At 38.6% G+C, this 24,880-nt stretch overlaps 1 pseudogene; it reads right to left on the bottom strand.

Moving 5' to 3' along the window:
* Positions 1–1,096: 1,096 nt before the first annotated feature.
* LOC119260375 (voltage-dependent anion-selective channel protein 3-like) overlaps positions 1,097–24,880 on the bottom strand; it is a 46,424-nt pseudogene continuing 22,640 nt past the window's right edge.

Here is a 24,880-nt window from a genome sequence, read left to right as displayed (position 1 = left end):
CAAAAGGATATGACCCAGGGCCTCCCTGGTGGCACAGGCGGTTGAGCACAGTGCTGTGAACTGTCTACAGCCTCTGCAGTGCCAGTTCGAATCCCACCAGCTGCGGAGATTCCCACATGCCGTGGCTGACCTCTCTTTTCTTGCCCGCTGATCCCCTCAGCAGTGTATTTCAGTCAGTCTGCCTGTTCTGTTCCCCACCTGTCTCTGGTGAATCCTCTTACCTCCCGCACATCTGGCCTGTACCCCAGTCCTTGTATAAATAAATCTTTAAAAAAAAAAAAAAAGATATGATCCAGGCCCCACCAGGATATCCAGGTTTGATATTGTGATTTATTAGAAAGATATATTTAATCATTCGTATTAATTTGTTTGCTTTATGTTCTAAATGTGATGCGTCCATTTTATTTTACTCTAATGAAAACCAAAGGTTGCACTATAGCACAAAGACCAAAATATTCAATTCATGAAAAAGTGATGTGGACATGTAGGAAATGATGAAAAAAATTGGAAGATTAGGGCATTTCCTTTATTACATGTCTCTACATTGTCACTGAAAAACACATTTAAAATAACATCAGGGAACCTCCCTGGTGGCGCAAGGGGTTAAGACACAACCTATGAAGCTATCCACAGCTACTGCAACATGAGTTTGATCCCCGGCCAGGGAGCTACCCACATGGTGTAGCAGACCTCTCCTGACTCACCCGCTGCTCCCCTTAGCAGTGTATTTTAGTCAGTCTGCTTGTTCTGTTCCCCACTCTGTCTCTGGTGAATCCTCTCACCTCCCACACCTCTGGCCTGTACCCCAGATCTTGTGAGTATAAATAAATAAATCTTTTAAAAAATATAATAAAATACTACCATGGAACTGAACTGAAACGTGGCACAAAGATAACAATTTCCAAGCATGCTTCAAGCATATCCCTTAGGATGAATTTACAGTCTTTAGATTTTAGTGCAGGGATGAAGACAATTCTTTGGAAAAATTAAAAGTTCACACTTTTGAAATATCACAGAAGAATTTCAAGTCCAAAATATAGTGGATTCCTTTGTCTTCCCCTCCAGGGACATATCTGATACTTTACTCAAGACCATATTAAGCTTCTAGTTCAAATTCCAACCCAAACTTGTGATGGCCTACATTGAAGTCCTTTCCATAGATTATAGCTGATAGAAGCACTGGTCAAAGGGTCTGAATATAACCCAATCCAATTAGCTGGCAATATTTACTTTAACAGATAAAGAAATTCTACAACCCAGTCTGTATTTAGAAATGGTGTCAAAATGGTGGTTGTAAATGCCAGCTATCCAAGCAAGGTTTATTGACATTTCAATCTCTTCATTAACCCTCCAGTAAGACCCTCCAAATTCATTGCCACATTCACATGTGTATGCAGCTAGAAGTCTAAAACCTTTAACCCATGGCAAAACTATACTTTCTTGGTAGTTTTGATTTAACTGTGTCTAAACTCATCTCATAATGATCAAGCCTACCTTCAAAAATGAAACATAGTCCACCCATAGATAACTGGGCCAGAAAAATGTATGTGAACTGTCAAGATGGAAACAATGTGGTTTATATGAGGCCTCCAATTTCCCATTCTTCTTTCCTGTGTTCAGCACATCAAAGTTTAGTTTCAGTCCTTCAGTCAACTTATTCCCCAAAGAGATTTCCAAGAGTATTATTTGCTGACTGTGTCCATTTGGAGGTGAAGACGATTACACAGACATTATATTTATCTAGGTTGTCTGATGCTTTTCCTATATCAGTATAAGCATGACCCCAGGAGGAAATTCCTCCTCACTACAAGACTTGGTTCTCAGATTATTTTGATATTGCCAAACCTGTATTAATTTTTTAAGACATCCTTGGCAATCTTTCCTATGTCACCATAAACAGATATGATATCTTCAAACAGAGGCCCCATTTCTACTCCATGAGGGCAAATCTGAAGGTCTTAAAGCACTGCCATCAATGGCTATGTCTTTCATGTATACCTGGTCTTCATTCATAATTCCTGGCTTACAATTCCCACAAAACCTGGAATTTCTTAAGTGTTGAGTGATAAAGGTGCCTCTTGTCATGTAATAATGAGACTATTTTGAGGGACCATACCTAAGTCCAGGGGCTAGTTGTCTGGAAAATCAGCCATGTGATTAGAAGATCAGAATGTCCAGTCCAACCCTAGACTTTCACAGAAGAAAGGGATGGATATTTAGCTCAGTTACTAATAACCAATGATTTAATTAATCATGCTTTATGAAGCCTCCATAAAAAACAAAAAATTCAGAGAGCTTCCAAGTTGGTGAACAAATGAAGGTGCTGGGACATTCCTGGAGAAGGCATGGATACTCTACACACTTTACCCATACCTTGTATCACTTCAATCAGGCTCAGATAATTCCTGAGTTATCCTTTGTAGTAAGTTGATGATTTAGTAAGTAAACAGGTTTCCTGAATTATGTGTGCCTTTCTAGCAGATCCACTGACAGTAACAATCGACAGCAGTTGGTCAGAGCACAGGTGACAGAGCACAGTTGGTCAGAGCACAGTCACAAGCCTGAGCTTGTGACTGGCATCTCAAGGGGAGGGTGGTCTTGGCGGATTGAACCATTAGCGTGTGAAATCACTATCTCCAGGCAAATATTGTGAGAACTGAGCAAATGAAGCTGAATTCTTGAACATCCTGCAGATGACTGATAATTGCTTGCTAGTGTGGGAAAGTCTGCGCACAAACACATACACACACACACACACACACCCCTTGCAGTTTTTGCAGCTGGTTTTAAGAATCCTATTCTCTAGGACAATCTATTATTTCAAGAGCATTAACTTAATTATAGCTGCTACATTTTTGCCACCAATGGAACATTCACAGTTTCCAAAGATTATAAGGTCCATTATTTTTGAGGCGGCCATTATTCGCCTGCCACATGCCTAAAAAGATATCAAAAGATGAATCTACAGCATAGGAGAAAATACATCTTTTTAGAAGATTAAGGAAGATGAAGCAGAGGAGACAGAATAGAACAGAGAAAGGGGAGAATGCCAACAAAAGTGACCTGCTGCATCCTTGCCCTAACCAAACAGGAGCACAGAGATTATTCTCCGAAGAAATAAGGTCAGAATGGCCACAAAATGGATGAAAGAGAGGACTGTGGCACAGGATTGAAACTTGGTGACTAACTCAAAGTCTACATTGTGAACTAGAGGAGACATCCCAATGAAAAGAACAGTTTATTTCTTTAAACCTTAAGGCAGTTTAAAGAGCTCATGTTTATTCAGGTTATAGCTACCACATTTTATCAGTGGATAATTTTTAAAAATAACTTACTCATTTCAAAATATTAATAAAAAAATCTATAACATAGATAACATATTGATCATGGCAAATAACTATATTATCCAGGATAAGAAAAAAATGTGTTTGTGGAAGAGTGGTTATTTTTGGCAACCTCTTTAATGTCTGCTAAACATAATACATCTGGACTTTCCTATCTGTTTCTGCATGTAAGTTGTTGCAACATGTTGCTTTAATTGAAATATATGAAGAAAATGCAGCCTCAGAATTTATCTTCCAGGAGTCAATCAAGGGTTCACTGAAACTAGGTCTTTGAAATATTCAGGGTTTAAGGAAAGCGGCCCAACCAATTACCTTTACCTACTCAATCTGCTTCCAATATGAAAGAAAATGATAAAAACAAAGAGCTGAAAGGAATATTAAAAAGACAAAAATAAATCAAAAGCAGAGAATACTTTGAATAATTATAAATAAAAATACCTGGTGAAATTTTAAAAAGATTTTGTATTCATAAACAGCATGATGAGGTTACACAACAATTAAAAGATAAGAAAGAACCCTTAAAAGTTAATCAAATTCTAAAACATCTAAAATAAAGAAATCAACCAAATGATTTAAAGTTACAAAGAGAGGGCGCAGGTGCGGCGCGCGGGAGCCCGGAGCCCGGCCGGGGCCGCCTTCCCCGACGCGAGAGCCCGCGGCCCGCCGGCCCCGGCACCCCGGCCCCGCGGTGCCCAGGCTGCGTCAACCTCAGTCATCACAGGCCAGGGCCTGCCCCTCCCTCCCGCCAGCTGTTCCGCAGCCCAACCCCAGCTTCTTCACCTCTGTCACTGCTGTTCCTGAGCTGGTACAGAGGTTTATAAAATACTACACAAGGACCTCCCCGGTGGCGCAAGGGGTGGAGTCTCAGCGCTGTGAAGCTATCCGCAGCCTCTGCGACCTGAGGTAGATCCTAGCCAGGGATCCAACCCACAGGCTGTACCCACATGGCGCAGCAGACCTCTCCTGTCTCCCTGCTGCTCCCCTCAGCAGTGTATTTCAGTAGATCTGCCTGTTCTGTTCCCCACTCTGTCTCTGGTGAACCCTCTCACCCTCCCCCGTACCTCTGGCCTGTACCCCAGCTCTTGTATGCATAAATAAATAAATCTTTACCAAAAAATAAAAAATAAATAAATAAATAAATAAAGTTACAAAGAAAATCACCAAAAAGGCATACAAAAAACTAAGGAATTAAAAAAACATGAAGATCAAAAAACAAAATCAAAGATTCCTCTGGAATTGGTCAAGGATGGCTAATAAGTAATATAGAAACACTAAAAGGAGAAAACAGGGAGGCTGATAAAGATAAATAATCCAAAGATAAAATACAAGACTTTTCCCAGAATGAAAGATAAAAATCAAATTTGAAGGGGTCAACCAAGTGGTTAGAGACTGAAAGAATATGAATCACATAAAAATTTCAAAATTCCAGATACAATAAGATCCTAATGCCTTCCAGAGAGAGTAAATCTGTCAATACAAAGGAAGAATGAGAATGGCATCAAGATTCACAATGGCAATACTAAGTGCTAGAAAGCAGTGAAGCAATGCTGTACCAAAATACTGTACCATTTTAAAACTCTGTACCAAACCAAAATTTCAATCAAGTAAGAAGATAAAATAGAGGCAGTTTAAATACAAATGGGTTTTTTAATGAATACACCCATCCTTTTGAAGGATATAGGGAAATTCATTTATTCTAGGGTCAAACAATGTGGTTCCCGCAAAGAAATGTCAAAGAAAGGTACAGAAAGATGCCATGCATCACCCTCATTACTGTTACAAGTAAAATGACCGACAACTTTTTTGCTGAGACAGTAGAAGCTTACCTAAGTTTGTTGTATAAACTCCATTGACTCTCAGAGTTATACAGGTTTGACAATAAATTGTATGATCACTTTAATTAAAAGCCATTGTATCAGACAACTTAGCTAAATTATGCTGCAATACAAATGACCCTAAAATCTGGTTGCCAGACAACATGAATGGGGTTCCTTCATGTTCACCATAGGTATCTCTTCTTCATATCTTCAAAAAATTATGTTGGAGAAATTGCCCAATAACACACAAGAGAATAAAATTGGGGGCCTCCCTGGTGGCACAAGGGGTTAAGACACAATCTATGAAGCTGTCCACAGCCACTGCAGCATGAGTGCAATCCCCGGCAGGGAGCTACCTACATGGTGCAGCAGACCTCTCCTGTCTTGCCCGCCGCTCCCCTCAGCAGTGTATTTCACTTAATCTGCCTGTTCTGTTTCCCACTCTGTCTCTGTCTTATTTGTCATTTATGTGTTTCAATTTTATCTGAATTATCAAAATGTTTAAATATTATACAAGAACTTCATGTAGATTTTTTCTCAGAAAAAAAAATAATTGCTGCTTATCACATTGCATGTGGATCAGTTGAAAATTAGTCATAATGCTACCTAAAAAGAGATCAAAATGATGTGCTTAAATACCAATTCTAGTGGGTAGTATTTGTGTGATATTATTTTTTTCTTCATTATATTTACTAATTTAATGCTATTGATTTGCAAATTAATAAACAAAATGTGAAAATTAATAATGTTATATTTCATGTAAAATAGAGGATATACATCATGATTTCAAAACTTACCAGAAAACTACAATAATCAAAACAGTACAGAACTGAACTATCCTACCAAAGGTATCATGACAATTCAATGGGAAAAATAAATAATGCAATAAATAATTCTAAGACAATGAGAGAGTACCAAAATACACTAGGCAATTACTATAGTCTCTGAAAACAGACATTGGAGAAAATACATATGTGGTAGGAGACTGCAACACCCCATTCTCACCAATGGACAGTTGAATTAAACATAAAATAAACGAGGACATAACAGCCCTAATCAAATATCTAGACCACATGGGCTTCACAAGCATTTGTATAAGAGTACAACTCCAGAAAAAAAAAAAAAAGAATAAATATTTTTCTCACATGCACATGATCATTTTCCAGGATCAACCACATGATCAACAAGACAACATCAACAAGAACATGAAGATTGAAATTATACCAGCTAGGTTCTCTGACCATAAAGGTATCAAACTAGAAATCAACCACAAAAGAAAGAAAGAATCCCCATTATGTGGAAACTTAACATTCTATGGAAAGACCACTGGTTAATGAGGAATTCAAAGAACAAATAAAAACAGCTTGAGACAAATGATAATGAGAACAAAACTTCCATAATATATAGGCCACAGCAAAGTCAATATTAAGAGGAAATTATATAGCATTACAGGCCCACATCAAAACCAGAAAGTGGGGGCCTCCCTGGTGGCTCAAGGGATTAAGAAGAAACCTATGAAACTGTCCACAGCCTCATGAGTTCAATCCCTGGTTGACCAGGGAGAAACCCACATGCGCAGCAGACCGCTCCTGACTTGCCCGCTGCTTGTTCTGTTCCCCACTCTGTCTCTGGTGAATCCTCTCACCCCCATGCCTCTAGCCTGTACCCCAGCTCTTGTATGCATAAATACATAAATCTTAAAAAAAAAAAAGAACCCAAAGAAACAACCTAGTCTCCCATTTGAAAAAGAAAAACAATAAAACCCAAAAGTCAGGGGGGGAAAGGAAAACATAAAAATTATAGACTAAATTAACAAAATAGATAAAAACCTAAAATATCATTGAAATCAAAAGTTGGTTCTTTGAAATGTTGAACGAAATACACAAACCTCTAACCAGCCTCACAAAGAAAGTGAGGAACAAAACTCAAATAAATATTTATGAATGAGCATATATTACAAAATACACTGCTGAAATCCAGAGAATCATTATAGATTACTATGAACATTTATATGCAAACAAGTTCAGCAATCTAGTAAGATGGGCGATTTTTTAGAATCATACAGTAACCAAGGCTGAGCAAAGAAGAAGAAAAATTGAATAAACCAACTACAAGCAATTAAATTGAAAAAACAATCAAAATCCTCCCCAAAACAGAAGCCCAAGACTAGATGGTTTCACAAATGAGTTCTACCAAACATTACAATATGAACTAATACCTATTCTGCTAAAACTTTTTCAAAAAATTGAGAAAGAAGGAATACTATCTAATAGCTGTTATGAGGCCATAGCACTGATAGCAAAACCAAACAAAGACAACACAAAAAAATAAAACTATAGCTCAATCTCCCTAATGATACTGAATCTAAAATCCTTTATAAAATCTAAGCAAACTGAGTAATATTCCATTGTGTATATGTACCACATCTTCTTGATCCAGTCATCTATTTTGGGGCATTTGGGTTGTTTCCATAGCTTAGCTATTGTAAATAGTGCTGCTATAAACATAGGCATGCAGGTGCCCTTTGGAATTACTGTTTCTGTGTCATTTGGGTAAATACCTAGGAGTGGAATTGCTGGATCATATGGAAGTTCTATGTTTAGTAGTTCAAGAAATCTCCACACAGCTCTCCATAGTGGTTGGACCAGTTTGCACTCCCACCAGCAGTGCAGGAGAGTTCCTTTTTCTCCACAACCTCACCAACATTTGTCTCAGCAATCAAAAAAGATAAACACATGCAGTTTGCAGCAACATGGATGGAGCTAGAAGGGATCATACTCAGCGAAATAAGTCAGAAAGAAAAAAGAAAAATACCGCATGGTCTCACTCATAGCAGGAATTTAGAAAACCTTAATAAGAGACCAGGAAAAAGACTAATCAATACAAAGTAAAAATCAAAATCATAAGCAACTATAAACCAGAGACACACTACAGGAGGAGGGGGGTAGTGGGGTAGGGAAAGGAAGGACTAGAGTCAAAATAAGGGAGGAGGTGCAATTGTATGGGGAATATAACCAAAATGAAAAATGCATTCATTGTGCAAAGATGAAAAAAGATGTAAGAATTATATAAAATAAAATATTTAAATTAAAATTTTAAATAAATAAATAAATCTAAGCAAACTGAATCCAACAATGCATCAAAAAGATCATAAGCAATACCAAGTAGGATTTATTCTAGGGACACAAGGATGCTTCAACACCCAAAAAATAATTAACACATTCACCACATCAACAAAAATAAAAATAAAAAACATGATCATATCAATAGATGCTAATAAAACATTTAATAGAGTTCAACATCTACTTATGATAATGGTCCGTGAAAAACTTGGGATAAAAGGAACATATCTTAATGTAATAAGAGTCATATATGGCAAAATCATAGGTAACATTATTCTGAATGTTGAAAAACTGAAAGGCTTTCCATTAAGATCTGAAACAAGACAAGGTTGTCCACTCTCACCACTGGAATAATGGAAGCCCTAGCTAGACCAATTAGACAAGAGAAAGATAAAAAGAAGCCAAATTGGGAAAGAAGATGAGTTAATTAAAAAAATCAGCAAGAAAAACTAATCAAAAGAATAAACCAGGACAGTAAAATATTAGATAACAAAATTAATACACAAAAATAAGTAACTTTCCTATATGCAAACAAGCAGTTGGAAGAGGAGGAAATTAAGAAAACCATCCCATTTACAATCATGCAAAAAAAAAAAATACCTGAGAATAAACCTAACAAAGGAGGTAAAAGATTGATACAAGGAAAATTAGTAAACAATGTTATAAGAAATAGAAGATACAAAGAAATGGAAAGATATTCTCTGTTCATGGATCAGAAAAATCAACATTATCAAAATGACCATCTTACCCAAAACTATCTACAGAGTCAATGCAATTCCAATAAAAATCTAAATGACATTCTTCAAACAAATTGGAGAAATCATTGCTGAAATTCATATGGATCATCAAAAAACAGCCAAGGTTTTGACCACAATGGGGAAGAATGGAGATATACTCCCAGACTTCAAACTATACTATAAAATTACAATAATAAAAATAGCATAGTACTGGAACAAAAACAGATACATAGACCAATGGAATCATTTTGAAACTCCAGAAATAAAGTTGTACATATATAGTCAACTAATCTATGACAAAGGAGCAAAGAATATACACTGGAAGAAGGAGAGTATCTTCAATAAATTGTGCTACAAAAACTGGATTGCCTCATGCAAAACAATGAAAGTAGACTACCATCTCCCCACCCCAGACCAAAATTCAACTCAAAATGGATAAGAAACTTGAACATAAAACTTGATATCATAAAATATATTGAAGAAAACATAGACAATACATGCCATTACATAAACTTCAGAATAATCTTTTAGGACTCATGTCCAGAAGCAAGGAAAGGAGAATATACACAGGTACATTAAACTAAAAAGCTTCTGTAAAACAAAAGACAGCAACCAAAATGAAGAGACATCCCACTGAATAGGAGAAGTTATTTGCAGATCATACAATGGATAAGGGAATGATATCAAAGTTCTACAAAGAACTTACACAATTCAACCTAAAAAAAGCAAACAATCCCATCAAAAAATTGGCAGAAAGATTTTAAATGACATTTCTGCAATGAATAAATCCAAATGGCCAACAGGAATATGAAAAAAATGTTCAACATCACTAATCATCAAGAAAATGTAAATCAAAACCACAATGAGATACCACCTCATACCTGTGAAGATGGCCCATATTAAAAATATATATACAGAAACAACAAATGCTGGCAAAGTTGTGGTGAAAAAGAACCTACTTACACTGCTGGTGGAAATGCAAACTGGTCCAGCCAATATTGAAAGCTGTGTGGGGATTCCTCAAAACACTAAAAATGCATCAACCATATGACCCAGTGATTTCACTCTTAGCAATCTACCCAAAGGATACAAAAACACTAATTTGAAAGGAAACCTGCCCTTCTATTTTTCTTGCAGCACTATTTACAATAGCCTAGACATGGAAACAACCTAAATTGCCCCAAAACAGATGGGTGGTTTGAGAAGATGTGATATACTTCACAATGGAATACTACTCAGCAATCAAAAAAGATGAACTCATGTCATTTGTGGCAACATGGATGAAGCTGGAAACAATTATGCTGAGTGAAATAAGTCAGAAGAAAAAAGATAAATATAAATATAAATGGCTTAGCTGACATGCTGAATAATGAGAAGCCAAACAGGGTTTCAAAAAAAGAAGACAAAACTTGCAAGTTGACCATAGATCTGAAGCATACAGCAGGAATGGGGGAGGGAGATGTCAAAATAGGTGCAGGAAGAGCACAAACAACTGTTGAGGAGTCACTGGTCCTATGGTGGTAGAACTTTATGGGCTTCCATGGAGAGGAAAAATCAAATGCTATCCAAAAACAACAAAAAGTGATTAATTAATCAAAAAAGTCTCTGTTCCAGTTTTATATTGTATAATATGTTAACTATGCACAACTAGTTAACAATATCATTATGGTGCTAGATTGGTCAAGCCATCAAATCATGGATCTTTTAAATATAAACATACTCTGTTTCATGATATTTTATACAGTTAGTAAAACTGAAATCACAAGTCACTAAAATTACCCAATAACCAGGAGTCATTCGTTATATAATCTACATTCTTCAAGTATTTAGTCACAAGGAAAATGAAAAATTATGTGATAAGGAATTCTCATTCTCAGTGTCTTACTATTTTTTTTTCTTTTAGATAAGTGCAAACAATCTATTTTGTGACTGTCTCTCAATTTTTACCCAAAGATTTTCATGCTTTTCTGTGAAAATGGGCATTATGAATCAAAAGGAAAGGATTTTAAGATTCAGATCAATTTCTCTAATTTGGCAACAAAGCAGTTGCATTGCTTATCAAAAACATCTAGAACTAAGATACAAACTTACCTCTGAATAGTTTATCTATTTGTGGTTACTTAGGTAATAATAATCTTCTATAGATCTCACAGAAATTTTCAAGTTTCTGATATTTTAATTGTTGTCTCATTATGTCCTTTAATTCATTTCAAGTATGGAGTCTCTTCAGTTTTGTAATTATGTCACTTTCTAAAGACATATGTTGATGGAAAACCAAAATCGCTCACATAGGATCAAGAGGAAAACCATACTAGCACAGATTTTGTGACAGAGTTGACTCTCTTTGGTGTCTAGTTAATCCTAGCTCTAGTTACAACAAGTTCCTCTTCACCATGACAAATATGTTTCTGATAGGTCATGTGCAGGTTTCTATAAGCCTGCACATCACAGAGAGAAGATTTCTTCCCATCCCCTATTTCTTCCTTGGATCTGACTTATTGGTTCAAATTCTGTTAACATTCTTGGAAAAGAAGTTACATAAATAAAAACTTTGTCTTTACTAGGAAATATTGACTAGAACAAGGTTATCTTTGATTTTTTTTAAGATTGATTTATTTATGCATACAAGAGCTGTGGTACAGGCCAGAGGTGTGGGGGGTGAGAAGATTCACAGGAGTGGGGAACAGAACAGGCAGATTGACTGAGACACACTGCTGAGGGGAGCAGCAGGCAAGTCAGGAGAGGTCTGCTACGCCATGCGGGTTGCTCCCTGGCCGGCCAGGGATCAAATTTGTGCTGCAGAGGCTGCAGATAGCTTCATAGGTTAAGCCTTAACCCCTTGTGCCACCAGGGAGGCCCCTATCTTTGACTCTTAATAAAATAATTATAATTGTCTAATAATAAGATAACAAATATGAACAATTAAACAATAAACATCAATTTATTTATTTTTCTTTCAAACAGTATAAAGTCAATATAAGACTAAGAAAGCTGACAATTCAATTAAAAATGAGCCAAAATCCTTAACAGACATCTCACCAAAAAGAGATATACAAATGGCAAATAATTCCATGAAAAAATGCCGCATATCATCTGTCACCAAGGACATGCAAATTAAAACATTGAGATAACACCTGTAAGAATGACCTAAATCCAGATTACTGACATCAAATGCTGGAAAGAATGTACCACAGCCGAAACTCTCTCATTTATTGTTAGGGGGAGCACACAGCCACTTTAGAAGTTGGTTTGATTGTTTCTTTTTTTTTTTTTTAGGATTTATTTATTTATTTATTTATTTATTTATTTATTTATTTATTTATTTATTTATACAAGCACTGGGTACAGTCAGAAGCGCGGGAGGGTGAGAGAATTCACCAGAGTCAGAGAAGAGAGCAGAACCAGACTGACGAAATACACTACTGAGGGGAGCAGCGGGCCCTGCAGGAGAGCTCTGTGCACCATGTGGGACCCTCGCTGGTGGCCAGGGATCCAACCGGCACTGCAGAGGTTGCGGGCAGCTTCGCAGCCCAGCACTCAACCACTGCTGCGCCTCCAGGGGAGGCCTGGTTTGATTGTTTCTGGACATATTCTTAGCATATAATCCAGCAATTGTGCACCTCAGTATTTATCCAAAGGAATTGAAAATTTATGTTCACAAAAAATCCTGCTCATGGAGATTTATAGCAGTTTTTTACATAATTGATAAACTTGGAAGCTACCAAGATGTCCTTTATTAGGTGAATGGATAAATAATCTGCAGTACATCCAGACAATGGAATATTAAGCAGTGCTGAAAATAAATGAACTTTGAATCCATGGAAAGAAAAGTGCATTAAACTAAGTGAAAGAAGCCAATCTAGAAAGCATTATACTGTTATGATTCCAAGTTTATGATATTCTAGAAAAAGCGTAACTATAGAGATAATAAAAGGATCAAAGGAATGAAGAGAAAAATCAGAGGATTTTGGGGATATTGAAAAGACTCTGTTTATTATAGATATGTGGTATTATATATTTATCCAAAATCATACAATGTACAACACTAAGAGTTGGTAGTGGGACTTAGAGTGATTATGATGTGTCAATGTACATTCATACTTAACAAAGTACCATTCTGGTGAGTGATTCTGATCACCTGAGCTCTATGCATGTGTGCAGTTAGCGGTACACATGAATTATCTGTATCTTCCTTTCCTATAATTTAATTGTAAACCTAAAACAACTTTTAAAAATCAAGTATTAACAACTAGTTGAGAGTGCCAGTTCTCTGCACTACCCCCACTCTCCAAACGCCCTCCTCTCTCCAGAGCCCCAAGGGAGATGGCACCAAGCAGGGTTCCACGTTTGCCAGTGCCTACTCGATTGAAGAACTGGGTTTTCATTCTTAAGGAAACTCACAGAAGGGCGTGTTTCTTAGAGTTTCACATAATAATTCACATCATAATTTTTTTAAATGTCCTTGGTGTGACTTGGCTTCTTGATAGAGAAGTCTTTTCTCTCTTCTGTGTGGCAAAGTGGATCAAAGACTGTTCATCTCAGTTATTGCACCTGACCTGAGGATCCAAGCCAGTTTTTTGTTTTACCAAGTTGTGCCTTTCCTTCTGGAATTGCAAGTGAAGACAATACTAGTACCCGTTTACACTGTGAAGTGGATATTGTTACAGAGAATACACCAGGGGCTTCCTCACTGTTAAGCTACAGTAATAGCCTAACATTCACAGTAATGCCTTGTGAATGTATGATCTATGGAGAACCCCTGTAGTTTTTACTGCTGATGTGGTCTGTCTGTTGAATAAATTTTGGATTTTTTTAATCCCCCCTCCCCGCAAAAAAATCAAGTATTTAATAAAAGCTAAAATAACATTAATAAGAAGGTGGATAATTTTTCAAAATATCAATGTGTCTTTTACTCTTCTATCATAGATATATTCTTCTCAAAAAACCATCCCAAAGAGCTTTCTAAGCTTATGTGTTTCTTTGCTTTGCCTCAAATATTTTTGTGTTCAAATATCAAACAGAAACTATTGCATACTCAGAAGATAACACCTGCAGTTGGCTTTTATATTCAAAAACTTAAACTCAGACAGGATTACTAATCCCAAAAAAAATTAAAGTGAAAGATAAGAGCTTTGAGGTCAACGGAGGAGGAAGTAGGAGAGTTTGTTTGAAAGAGTTGGGCGACCATAACTTTTCTCCAAACACATGGACTTGTACACCCTTTCCCCAGAAAGTGATTTATCCTACGTTGTGTATTAAAGGTGAGCTGGTAAGGGGTAATGAGCAAACGATATTAAGAATTATATCTATGGGCCCAGTCCTTGCAGAGAAGTAGCAATGCTGCTATGTGTTTAAGAAAATGAGCACATAAGACTAAGAACTAAGGAAAATATTGTTTGGAACAGTGGAGGAACTTTTGGGTGATCTAAAACTTTTGGATGATCACAGGGACAGGGAAATAGCTTTAGTAATGATTGAGGTTTAATGTTTGAGTAGCTTCCAGAAGGATGGGTATTTATAAACCATGTGACTTGGAAAAATAAAGGATATAAGCAATTTTTTACTATCTTATGTTACAAAATAAATGCTAAATTTCCTAAAATAATTATATTTGGTAGAAAAATTCTTTGTATTTTCAGCCCAACTTTAGTTGACTAGATAAAATTCTTCCAGAAAACTACTAATCAATGTTTTCAAATTTAGAAAGATCATCTAGAGGATCATCAAGATATTTGATGCAGTGGCCACAACAGAAACATGCCTTGTGTATACAATGAAGATAATAAAGTATAATAAATTGTTCTGAGTTGCACATAAAATCCAATTACTTCTCATAGTGGAGCAAAATCAAAATATAAACATGAAAGTCCTCCATTTCTAAAAGCATCTTTTGAAGAGTAGGTGATAAAGATATAATGTACACTTATTAAACAAGAGTCATCCTAAACAAATTTAGTTAACCCACTATTCAATTATAATTTAAGTTTACATTCTTTATTAATGTAGAATTTAAGATTTCTGGGTTAATCTCATTGAAATAAAATGTTGGGAGTAAATTAATTTAAAGTGTGCTTTATGGTTAGTGGTTAGTGTTTTACAGACTTATAAAGAAAGCTAGAAAATATCTACTTTTGGCCCTCCCTGGTGGTGCAAGGGGTTAAGATGCAATCTATGAAGCTGTCTGCAGCCACTGCAGCACAAGTTCAATCCCCAGCCAGAGAGCTACCCACACGGTGCAGCAGACCTCTTCTGATTAGCCCGCTGCTCCCCTCAGCAGTGTATTTCAGTCAATCTGCCTGTTCTATTCCCCATTTTGTCTCTGGTGAATCCTCTCAATCCCCATACCTCTGGCCTGTATCCCAGTTCTTGTATGGATAAATAAATAAATCCTTAAAAAGAAAAAGATAAAAAAGAAAATATATACTTTTACCTTTCCCGAGTGCTCTCACACCCTCTTGCTAACTTCCTGTTTTTACTTAAAATGTTTCAACTGAGGGACCTCCCTGGTGGCACAAGGATTTAAGCACAGTGCTATAAAACTAGCCGCAACTTTGATCCCTGGCCAACCACAGAGCTACCCACATGGCACAACAGACCTCTCCCATCTTGCCCACTGTTCCCCTCAAAAGTGTATTTCAGTCAGTCTGCCTATTCTGTTCCACACTCTGTCTCTGGTGAATCCCTCCCCACAACTCTGGCCTGTACCCCAGTCTTGTATGTACAAAAAATAAATAATTATTAAAAAAAAAATTTCAACTGAGTAAGTCTTAAAATTTAAATATAAAGCTTTGAAAAACATTTTGGTTATACAGTAAGTTATCTTCACCCCAGTTTGCTACCTATACTTGCCCCACATGGAATGAAAAGCTTTTCCACATCTTTAGCCTGAATTTGTCCTTCTTTGAAAAAATAAAACATGTAAATTTAAGTTCACTCAAAAAAGAAACCTATGTGTCTGTGATCAATCACTACTCATATATGCCATCTCTGACCTCTTTACAAATTCCAATGTCAGAGCATTTCCTGTGATTTGATATCAAGGACTATTTATAGATAAAAAGTAATGCATAGTTATGATGAAGCAAGTGAGTAGCCATGAACTATTGCTACAAAGAAAACAAGGGAATAGTCCTAATTCCATACGGACCTTGGAACACATGAATTCTTTCCTGTCAATTAATAAATGTCTTCAGCACAAATCCCTTTTTTGGTTACTAATATGACAAGGAGTATAACATGAGAATGACCTAACTAAAAAGTAGGTATTATTAAGGAATGGAAAAACAAATCACAAGTGTTTGTAACTAATCTAATATCTTGGCTCAGACTACCTGTTGCTGAAATAAAGAGAAATTAATTCATTCTATGAATTCAATTGCAATAAATAGTTCTTTTAAAATGAAAACGCAGGGCCTGGGCCTCCCCGGTGGCACAGAGGTTGAGAACTGGGCTGAGAAGCTGCCCACAGCCTCTGCAGCGCCGGTTCGATCCCACATGGCGTGCAGACCTCTCCTGCTGTTCCCGCTGCTCCCCTCAGCAGTGCCCTCGATCTATCTACCTGTTCTGTTCCCCACTCTGGCTCTGGTGAATTCTCTCACCCTCCCACACTTCTGACTGTACCCAGTGCTTGTATAAATAAATAAACAAGTAAATAAATAAATAAATCTTAAAAAAAAAAAGAAAGAAAATGCAGGACCTCCCTGATGGCACAGGCAATTGAGCGCAATGCTGTGAAGCTGTCCACAGCCAGTTCGATCCCTGCCAGCCCCAGAACAACCCATATGGCACGGCAGACCTCTCATGTCTCACCCGCTGCTCCCCTCAGCAGTGTATTTTGGTCATTCTGCCTGTTCTGTTCTCTGCTGACAAAGAAGAGGAAAATTAGAGGTATCATACTCCCAGACTGCAAATTCTACAGCATAGCTATATAATCCAATGAGTATAGTACTGGAACAAATACAGACACACAGAACAATGGAATAGCATTGAGGGGCCAGAACTAAAATGTAATTTATATGAAGAGTTAATCCATAACAAAGGAGCCAAGAATAAATGTTGGAAAATGGAAAGTCTCTTCAATAAATGGTGTAGGGAAAACTGTATAGCCACATACAAAAGAATGAAAGAAGACCACTATCTCACACCATAAGAAAAAGTTAACTAAAAACAGATAAATGACTCAGTCATAAAATAAGAAACCATAAAATGCATATAAGAAAGTAAAGCCAAATTCCTCCATGGCCAGGTTTCAGAATGCCTTTATGCATTTGTCTATAATAGCAAGGAAAACATAAGAGAATATAACCCTGAAAAGTGCAGAAACAACAACAGTCACTTTATAGAGTCACATGTTAACATTGTGGGATAGAGGACAGGCAACTATTACCTAGGGAGGACTATCACAATAGGCCACTGAAGGCAGCCTTTATGTGGATTTAGTGCTATGTTCCCAAATTTGAAAATGGTTCTCTGCAACTCTGGAGTCAAATCTGTTCCGCAGTACCCATTCTGCTTGCCAAGGGATGCCACTGCGCTCCTGCTACACGTGGGACTGAACTGGAACTTAAGATGACAGCAGTTTTGTGCACTCATGGGGATAAACTGGTTGTTTCTCTACAGATGAATTTCTATGGATCCCTTGAAATCTTTGACATTTTCCTCATATCTACAGTCATTGTATTCTCAGTAACTCAGGAGAAAATTTGCTAGTCAAATTTGGGAAACTGTAATCCTCTTTCAAAGAAAACAAGATTTTGTTATCCAAAAAGACAGACCTGACTGGGTTACTTTCAAAACACAAACAATTGTGCTTGGCCGACTAATTATTAGAATCAATAAGAACATGACTTTGGTCCTTTTAACAATTTCTGCATTTCTACTGTTGCATTAATATTTCTTTTTTTTTTAAATAGAGGCATGCTTTATTTTTTTATTTATTTGTTTGTTTGTTTGTTTATTTATTTACTTGTTTGTTTGTTTATACATGCACTGGGTTCAGTCAGAAGCGTGGGAGGGTGAGAGAATTCACCAGAGCCAGAGCGGGGAGCAGAGCAGGCAGAAGGACCAAAGTACACTGCTGAGGGGAGCAGAGGGTGGCAGGAGAGGTCTGCGCACCATGTGGGACCCTCCTCCAGTGGCCAGGAAGCAGCCGGGGATCGAACCGGCACTGCAGAGGCTGCGGGCAGCTTCACAACCCAGCGCTCAACCGCTGCACCACTGGGGAGGCCCTGTTTCATTAATATTTCTGCAATCACTATCAGCAAAGAAATATTGCTTATTGATATTTTCATTTTTGTGGGGTGTGGCAAGCAATCGAAAATTGAAGTATAGCTCCAGGAACTGTTCCTATCCCTAGGTCCACACACCAGAGCTTCAGGAATAGGCAAAATCCACAGTGCAGGCCTCTCAAAAGTATGCCTGCACTAAGAACAAGAGAAACTCTTAACTTCTCGCTAGAAAGTACCCTCAAACTTAGGACCAACTCCAGTGTGTCAATCTTGGCTGCACAAGGTCTCACCTGACAATAGTAAACCTCAGTCACCCTCTAGAAAGCATTCCATCCCCCAAGTCCACCGATCTGCACCTCAGGAACTGGCATGTGCCCAAGTCAGGTCATATTGGGCCATTCCTAACAACAGCAGCTACCCTCAGACACATATGCATAGAGGTCCTGAAAGCAAAGGGGAGAAGGTATAATATAATAAAGGGCCAAAGGAGTATTAAGCAGACTATTATACCACAGACAGAAAAAAAAAAAATCTCCAGAACCCAGTATCAAATTCATGGAAGATTTCTTCCTCCTATCCACACAGAATTCAACTTGCCATCATAAACAAATTCAAGCAATTTAGAGAAGACTCAGAAAAAACAGATCAAAAATATACAACAAAATTCAGAAGAACAAATAATTGTCCTGAGAAATAAAATCATTGACCAGAAAATGAAAATGATACCCTAATAAAGAAATTAAATGGAATATATAGAAGTAGATTAAACCAAACAGAAGGGAAATTCAGTGAACTTAAAGATACAAATTTACAAAGAAGGGGCCTCCCTTGTGGCACAAGGAGTGACGATGCAACCTATGAAGCTATCCGCAGCCACTGCAGCACAAGTTCGATCTCCAGCCATGGAGCTACTCACATGGCAGAGCAGAACTCTCCTGAGTCACCTGCTGCTCCCCTCAGCAGTGTATTTCAGTCAATCTGCCTGTTCTGTTCCCCACTCTGTCTCTGGTGAATCCTCTCACCCCTCCACACCTCTGGCCTACACCCCAGTTCTTGTATGTATAAATAAATAAATCTTTACAAAAAAAAATTTACAAAGGAACAAGATGGGTATTATAAAAAAAGAAGTAAAAGAATGAAAAAAAAAAAAAGTCCTGAACTATCCAATACTATATGGAAAAGAAAATATAAGAAAAATGGGTATTCCAGAAGAGGAAGAGAGACAAAAAGGAACACAGAAATATTTAAAGAAATAGAAGAAAACTTCCCAAACCTAGAAAAGGAAATAAATATACAAATCCAGGAATATAAACGAACACTGGAGTACCTAAACAAAATGAGATAATACCAAGACATATAATAATGAAACTTCCAAGAGTTGAAGACAGGGCCTCCCCGGTGGCGCAGCGGTTGAGCACTGGGTTGTGAAACTGCCTGCAGCCTCTGCAGCGCCGGTTTGATCCCCGGCCACCAGGTGAGGGTCCCACATGGCGCAACAGACCTCTCCTGCCACCCACTGCTCCCCTCAGCAGTGTACTTCAGTCCTTCTGCCTGTTTTGCTCCCCGCTCTGGCTCTGGTGAATTCTCTCACCCTCCCACGCTTCTGACTGTACCCAGTGCTTGTATGAATAAATAAATAAATAAATAAATCTTTAAAAAAAAAAAAGAGTTGAAGACAAAGAAATAATATTCAACTTGGCAACTGGGAACAAGCAGAATCCCTGTAAAGAAACCCACATCTGGCTTCTCAGAATAAACACTGTTGACAAGGTGAGAATGGGATGTGATTGAAAAACTGAAAGACAAAAACTTCCAATCAAAATTATCACATTATGCAAAGCTCTCTTTTGATATGAGAGAAATAAAGGCATTCAATGGGGGAAGGACTGAAGGATATTGAAAAACTAAACTCCCCTATTCAATAAATATTTAAAAGAAAACTAGTATCTAAGTCAAATATAGAAACACACACAAAAAAAAAAAAAGAAAAAAGGAAATTGAAACAACTGAAAAACTGAAGACTAAATGATAGCAACAGACTTTCATATATTGGAAATCATCTAAATGTTAACAGGCTAAACTCACCAATAAAAAAAAAAAAACTATGCAAAGTATCTGTTTGGATTAGGAAACAGAATCCAACCTTCTCCTGTCTCCAGAGGACACATTTGAACTCCAAAGATAAAAAGGTTCAAGGTAATGGGACTCCCTGATGGCACAAGGGATTAAGCACCTCACTGTGAAGCAATCTGCAGCCTCTGCAGCACAAGTTCGATCCCTGGCCAGTCAGGGAGCAACCCACATGGCAAAGCAGACTCTCCTGTCTCCCTGCTGCTTCTCTCAATAGTGTATTTCAGTCAGTCTACCTGTTCTGTTCCCCACTCTGTCTCTGGTGAATCCTCCCACCCCCTGCATCTCTGGCCTGTACCCCAGCTCTTGTATGCACAAATAAATAAATCTTAAAAAAAAAAAAGGTTCAAGGTAAAGGGCTGGCAAACAATCCTATAAGCAAATGGGATCCAAAGGAAAGACACACCTATATATAGAATATGAATATATATACACATGTATGTGTGTGTGTATATATATATTTCCTGTATTATATAGGCATATGTGGAATATGTAACTATATTTTATAGTTGTATTCTGACAGATATACCTGTATAGAACAGAATATATTTCAGTAAAGTTCCTCCCTGGTGGCGCAAGGGGTTAAGGCACAACCTATGAAGCTATCCAAAGCTACTGCAGCACGAGCTGGATCCCTGGGCAGGGAGCTACCCACATGGCACAGCAGACCTCTCCTGAGTCACGCACTGCTCCTCTCAGCAGTGTATCTGAGTCAATCCACCTGTTCTGTTCCCCATTTTGTCTCTGGTAAATCTTCTCACCACCCACACCTCTGGCCTGTACCCCAGTTCTTGTATGCATAAATAAATAAATCTTTTAAAAAAGGGCCTCCCTGGTGGCACAGCAGGTTGAGCACAGCTCTGTGAAGCTGTCCACAGCCTCTGCAGCATGGGCTCGATTCCCGGCAGGCCAGGGAGATACCCACGTGGCACTGCAGACCTCTCCTGTCTCCCCCTCCCACTGCTCCCCTCAGCAGTGTATTTCGGTCAATCCACCTGTTCTGCTCCCCATTCTGTCTCTGGTGAATCCTCTCACCCTCCACACCTCTGGCTTGTACCCCAATTCTTGTACAAATAAAAAAATCTTTTTTAAAAAAAGAATATATTTCAGTGAAAAAGGGATAGACAAAAGATATTGTTTATGGGAAAAATATGTCAGAAAGACATAGCAATCAGAGTCTCCCCTGATGGCGCAGGCAGTTGAGCACAGCTCTATGAAGCTGTCTACGGTCTCCATAGTGCTGGTTTGCCAGCCGGCCGGCGAGGTCCCACATGGAACAGCAGACCTCTCCTGCCACACACACTGCTCCCCTCAGCAGTGTATTTCGTCATTCTGCCTGTTCTGTTTCCTGCTCTGTCTCTGGTGAATCCTCTCACCCTCCCACGAATCTGGTCTGTATCCTGGTTCTTGTATAAATAAATAAATAAAATCTTAAAAAAAAAAAAAAAAAAGACAGAATCATCAACACATATTCCCCAAACAAAAAATCTTCGAAATACATTAGGCAAATACTATCAAATCGGGGGGAAAAAAAGAAGGAAAACATACACTTGTTATGGGAGAATTCAATATCCTATTCTCACCAATAAATCAACAAGATAAAATAGGAGAGGATGGCAACATCAACTTGGTGGTATAGAGATGCTAGGATCAACCTTTCTGAAAAGCAACTAAAGAAAAGGACCAATAATGAGCTCTTAGCAAAACCCAGACACTTAAACCAGCGATAGGTCACCAGCAATTCACCAGGATGAAAAGGGGACACAAAAAAATGTATCCATGATCTGCACATACCAGGTTGATGGGGAATGCCCAATACACCAAGCCAGCCAATGTCGTATAATCTGGACTGGAATGCTCAGGCCCCCAACCTACCACATCTAGAATCCCCAGATACCCACAGGTGGGCAACCCAGGTCACAGAACTAGCCTCTAGCTCCACAGGAGCAATCCATTTTTTCAACCTTTTCCCCAGGACAACATTCAGAAATAAACCCCTGCTGTGAGGTACATCTCACTCAGCCCTCTGATGCCACCTAGGGAACAGGATAAAAACACCAGCCACCAGCGCCTGTTGAGCCACTGAGCCCAGCCACAACAAACAAAAAACCCACACCTCTGACTGGAACCTCACAGTTGCTGTGCCCGGCATCAGGGACGTACAGCTACCCACAGCTACATCAGGAAGTGCATTCCACTCCACCTGCTGCACCTGCCAGCAGACAGGGTCACAGCTGGAGCTTTGCAGTGCCAAGCCCTACCCCAACCCCTCTTGTGGAAAGAACCACAAGAGCCCTCACACCTGTTCAGCTACCACAGGGGCCCAGATAGTGTGCAGATTTACCCACATCAAGGTGAGCTCATAGGGCTGTCCTGCCTACCAGCAGCAGCAGCTTGTTTGATGGATGCCATGGGAAACCCAGCCCCTGAATATGTTTAGTTGCAATAATGGCCCAGGCAGTGTACAGCTCTTTCCACATCAAGGTAAGAGTGTTAGGACATGCTGACTGTTAGCAGCAGTGGTTAGGTCGATGCGTGCATGGGAAACCCTCCCAGTTGGAAAAGCAGCCAGGCAGCGTGTGGTTCTATCCATGCTAATGTAAGAGTGTTAGGACCTCCTGCCTGCCAGCAGCAATGGTGGGGTTGATGAGTGTCCTGGAAAACCCATCCAGCTGCAACAGTGGCCCAGGCAGCATGCAGATCCATTCTCTGGCCATCAGAAGAGGTCTGCTAGGTGGGAGCTGAGAAGAGGAAAATAAGAGCACTTGCTCCTGCCTATACCCACCACCCATAGAAATCCGAGCTCCAGGAAAATCCATACATGCCTTGGTAAAAGCACACAGAAGTCATGCCCATGGGCACCAGTGGCTAGATAACCCTACACCAAGAACAAAGATGAAAGCAAATAATGGGGAAAAAGAAATATACAAGTGGTCATGCAAGCCCTCCTGGGAACAATAGACCACAGAAAGAAAATCAGCCTCCAGAACCCAACAACATTGACATGGAAGAATTTCTCAACCTGACAGGAAAAGATTTCAGAATCATCTTAATTAGAAACTCATAGAAGCAGAAAAGGAACGAACAGAATGCTATGAGAAATACAATCAATGAACAGAAGAATGAGATGAATCTTTAAATAAGTAAGTAAAGGAACTGGAGGAAGTTAAAAGGTCAAAAGAGGAAATAAAAACTTCTGATAAAAGAATGAAATTAGGGGCTCCCCTGGTGGCGCAGCGGTTGAGCGCTGGGCTGCGAAGCTGCCCGCAGCCACTGCAGTGCCACTTCGATCCCCAGCTGCCTGCGAGGGTCCACATGGCACGCAGACCTCTCCTGCAGTGCCTGCTGCTCCCCTCAGCAATGCATTTCGTCTTTTAAGTTTTTTAATATTTAAAAATGACTTCTCTTTTATTTTTTTAAATTTTTTAATATTTTATTTTATATAATTCTTACATCATTTTTCATCTTTGCACAATGTATGCATTTTCATTATGGTTATATTCCCCATACAATTGCACCCCCCACTTATTTTGACTCTAGTCCTTCCTTTCCCCACCTCTCCACGCCCCGCCCTAGTGTGTCTCTGGTTTATAGTTGCTTGTTGATTTTGATTTTCACTTTATATTGATTAGTCTTTTTCCTGGTCTCTTATTTAGGTTTTCAAATTCCTGCCATGAGTGAGACCATCCGGTATTTTTCTTTTTCCTTCTGACTTATTTCGCTGAGCATGATCCCTTCCAGCTCCATCCATGTTGCTGCAAACTGCATGTATTTATCTTTTTTGATTGCTGAGTAATATTCCATGGTGTATATGTACCACATCTTCTTGATCCAGTCATCTATTTTTGGGCAATTGGGTTGTTTCCATAGCTTAGCTATTGTAAATAGTGCTGCTATAAACATAGGCATGCAGGGGCCCTTTGGAATGGATGTTTCTGTGTCCTTTGTGTAAATACCTAGGAGTGGAATTGATGGATCATATGGAAGCTCTATGTTTAGTAGGTCCAGAAATCTCCACACAGCTCTCCATAGTGGTTGGACCAGTTTGCACTCCCACCAACAGTTCAGGAGAGTTCCTTTTTCTCCACATCGTTGCCAACATTTGTTGTTGCTAGTTTTTTTAATATGTGCCATTCTCACTGGTGTAAGACGGTATCTCATGGTAGTTTTGATTTGCATTTCCTGATTACAAGTGATGTTGAACATTTTATTCATATGCCTGTTGGCCATCTGCATTTCCTCTTCAGAGAAGTTTCTTTTTAGCTCTTCTGCCCATTTTTTGACTGGGTTATTATCTTTGTTTTTGTTGAGTCTCATCAGCTCTTTGTAGATTTTTGTGATCAGTCCTTTATCATTAGTGTTGGGTGCAAAAATTTTCTCCCAGCCGGTGGGGTTTCTCTTTGTTTTGGTTATTGTCTCTTTTGCTGTGCAGAAGCTCTTTAATTTGATGTAGTCCCAGCTGTTGATTTTTGCCTTCACTATCACTGCTTTGGGTGATGTGTC

Source organism: Talpa occidentalis, unplaced genomic scaffold (assembly GCF_014898055.3).
Source record: "Talpa occidentalis isolate TD23 unplaced genomic scaffold, MPIMG_talOcc4v2.1 talOcc4.6, whole genome shotgun sequence".
NCBI classification, from domain to species: Eukaryota; Metazoa; Chordata; class Mammalia; order Eulipotyphla; family Talpidae; genus Talpa; species Talpa occidentalis.
The sequence above is the reverse complement of the archived record's forward strand: the minus strand, read 5'-3'. Positions and strand labels throughout refer to the sequence as shown.